The 3,367-nt window shown below is 40.0% G+C and overlaps 1 protein-coding gene across 2 annotated transcripts in view; it reads right to left on the minus strand.

Annotated features, from left to right (window-relative positions):
• The window catches only part of SGIP1 (SH3 domain GRB2 like endophilin interacting protein 1), a 233,691-nt gene extending 232,189 nt beyond the window's left edge, over positions 1-1,502 (minus strand). For both annotated transcript variants that reach the window (XM_019528431.1, XM_019528429.1), the window contains exon 1: positions 1,421-1,502. The gene's annotated coding sequence lies outside the window, so the exon portion shown is untranslated. The remainder of the gene's footprint in view (positions 1-1,420) is intronic.
• Positions 1,503-3,367: the final 1,865 nt, after the last annotated feature.

Consider the following 3,367-nt stretch of genomic DNA (forward strand, 5'->3'; position numbering starts at 1 on the left):
GTTCCCCATGCTACGAGCGTTGGTGTACAGGCATTTAAGATGCTCAGGAAAGAACTCAAAAGAATTAAATAAGCCTTGATATCTATTCAGTGTCTCTTCCAAAGATCTGAAAAAACTGAATGAAAGAAAGGAGAGTTGTGAGCCATTGCTGTGAACAAATGAGTATATTACATACAGGAAGATTGAATCAGAACTGTTACAAGAGTTGCTTAAGGACCAGCAGTAAACTTGGGCAAGGGGAAACAGGGCTGAGGCAAGAATCCTGGAACTGCTTGACCAGTTATAAACTTCCCCTTCTAGGAGGAATATAAAAAAAAAAAAGAGTTGGACTAACATAGGGACAAGAGAGTTTCTAAAGCAAGAACAGTTTGAGGGAAGGACAAAGAGACAGTTAGCCATATTAGTCTGATGCAACATAGAAAGTATGGTAGATTTGCATCTTGTAGAGAGGGTGCGTGTGTGCATGCCACAAGCTTTTGTGGGCTAAAGCTCACAATGATGAGCTGAGCCAGTGTACACCAACTTACTTTGGTTAGTATATAATGTGCAAATCTACCATTTTAACTGTCTTGATAGGATACAGTACAATAAGCTGATTCAGCTGTTCCAAGAAGTCCAAGCAAGAGATAAGCTGAAGATGACGACTTGTCAGGATATTAGCACTCAAGCAACCCCAAAAGGAGACTAATAAAAATATACAGAATTATCCTGAACCAAATAGAAAAGCAAGAGATGGATATGGGAGCAAAGAAAAAAAAAAGTGGTCAGAAAAGAAAATATGCTCTTATTATTAGAACCATATTATAGAAAATATTTTGTATGAGAAGTATCATCTACAGGTGCCCAAATGAGATGACAGCCCCCTTGTAAATTGGTTGCATACAAACGCACAGGGAGAGAAACATTGTGTCCCCAGGAGCTGCTCACTGTCCAAACACAGTGGGAACAAAGAGAGAACAGAGCAAGAACAACGGACTCATCGTTTCCTCCAAGATCACACAGCAGAGCAATAACAGAGGTGGGAACAGAACCAAACCGAACCAGGTGTTTCGACTCTCAGGCCAGACCACTGCCAATTGATTACACAGCCTCATTTTCACTGTTTAAAGAAAACTATCATATACTTATCAAAGAGAGAGTCCAGACCTACCACCCATTTGCCAGATACAGAGCAACTCTAATCATTCTTGAGGTTCTGCTGCCTGCTGAAGTAGCAGCACTGTATCCTCTCTTGTCTTTGGATAATTAATACCCAATTCCAACATCACTATTTTCTAAATTGTTAAACAAGCTGAACAACAAAAAGGAGAAAAAAATGCTACCATTTGCACAAAGCAAAAGTGGAATGGCTATGAACAATGTTCCTAGACACAAAAATTTCAGCAAAACCCCACACTTCCCATTCAAACGATGAGTTTACCTGTTGTGGTCTAGGACTAGCTGAGGCAGAGCTGTTCAGCTCGGATTAGGAAGCTTGTGACCACTGCCCCCTCTTCAGCCCTCAGCATAAACAGAACACCAGGCATAAAGGGCTCAGTGTAAGTTCACCAGTTCACTCTAGTTGAAGTGTAAACTAGAATCAGTTAATAAATTACTAAAGAAAAAAACAGCAAAAAATATCCACTGCTGAAAGAAGGATTCCAAAGTATTTGTGATCTGTAGTATAACAAAAAAGAAGCCAGAAAAGCTGTGCTCTTGAGGAAATAGCCAAGTAAAATTGACATGGATGTGATCTCCCTGTGAGAAGCTCAGAGGAGAGTATCCATATATTTTATGTATATTTTTTAAACAAGCCAGGGAAGCTGCGATAGAGAAGATTCTTGCAGTGTATTATTACAAATAATTATCCTACCATTCTGCAGGTGCTGAAAGTAATTAAACAGACATTTTTGTATTGGAAGTCCAAAGCTAGTAGGATTTCAGAAATCTTCTCTCCCTCCTACCCCACTGATTTTAAAATGGCCTGTCTAAACTTAAGCGTTTTCAAATAAACCAAAACAAAACAATGCATTAAAACTATATTATATTTATGCATGTCTAGGATAGTATTAAAAACTACTACAACAACTGGACATGAAAATAGAAAGCTTCTATTGGAACACTAAATGGAGAAGGGTAAAGTCCTGTATCATCAGCTGCCAGAAAAGTGATTGTTTAGGAAAATCTAATGCAACATCTGGTATGTCAAGTTTATTGCCCCTTCCAGTTTAGTGTAATACAATCGAGTTTGACTATTATAAAAAAAAAAAAAAAGTCAGATGGATATGAACAAAGCCCCCATCCTGGGTAAGTGGTGGGACTCTGCTTCATTCCAATGGGTGCTCTAATCTCTTGCATGAGCCAAAATAAAGCAGCTCACATGGACAGCAGAAAGCATAGGCTAAGAAAACAATAAGAACCCAATCCCATTTCCATTGAGACCATTCTTTTAATACTCAAGATCCATAAATGTGAAAAGCTTTATTGCAGAGATATAGAGCCCAATTGTTATGTATTATTAGTGCTGCATATAAGTTAACCACACCAAACATTTTCCATTGTCAGGCCCTATTTTCAGCTGCCAACAACTGCTAAACTTCAGTTCAGGATTGCCAATTATAAAATTTATAGATGGTCCATAAAAAAAAAAAAAAAATGGGGCCGAAAACACCTTTCCTTAAAGTCCATAAAAAATTAATAATAATAACAAAAAAATGGAGCCATCCATAAAAATGAAGTGACAATGAGCTTGATGGACAGGTGGTACACAGCGGTACTACCTGGTATTAGGGGGCTGAGACAGGAGGCTAGGGACAGAAATTACACATAAACCAGTATAAGCGATCAGAAACCAGTTCAAATCTGTAACACAACAGAAGTTCAGTGAACATAAACTGCTTTCAAAATGGCCAAAACTGATTTAAGATGAACCTGGATGAATGTAGTATCAGCTTTAACTGATTTAGGTTAAATCAGTTTATTGAACTTCTGTCTTAGATCCCCTCCAGATCCAAGTTAACTCTCAGCCCTCCAGTGTCCTGGGATGCTTTGCACCTCCCCCACAAACCCCCATTTGCAGGGAGGGTGGGCTAGCCTGGGCCCAAGCTGTCTGCTCCAGCCAAGTAGGGAGGCATGCTATAGCATCCCCCGGCTTCTGGTCTGAGCCACTGCAGGCATGTGGCTGCATTTCTAGAATCAAAAGTGAATGTGTGTTCAATTTACATAGTTTAGACTAATTTGCAAAGATCGAATCAGCCCCAGGCTTTTTGATGGTTTGTACTTAGCTCAAGGAATTGGGGGAGGGGGGGAAAGGGGAGAGAAGCAGGACCAGTGGGGGTAAGGTTGGGGCATGGATTGAGGTGGGGGCACCACTGTGCAAGGTGTGGTC

The sequence above is a fragment of the Gavialis gangeticus genome, unplaced genomic scaffold (genome assembly GCF_001723915.1).
Source record: "Gavialis gangeticus isolate Ggan-Ray unplaced genomic scaffold, GavGan_comp1, whole genome shotgun sequence".
Lineage (NCBI taxonomy): Eukaryota > Metazoa > Chordata > Crocodylia > Gavialidae > Gavialis > Gavialis gangeticus.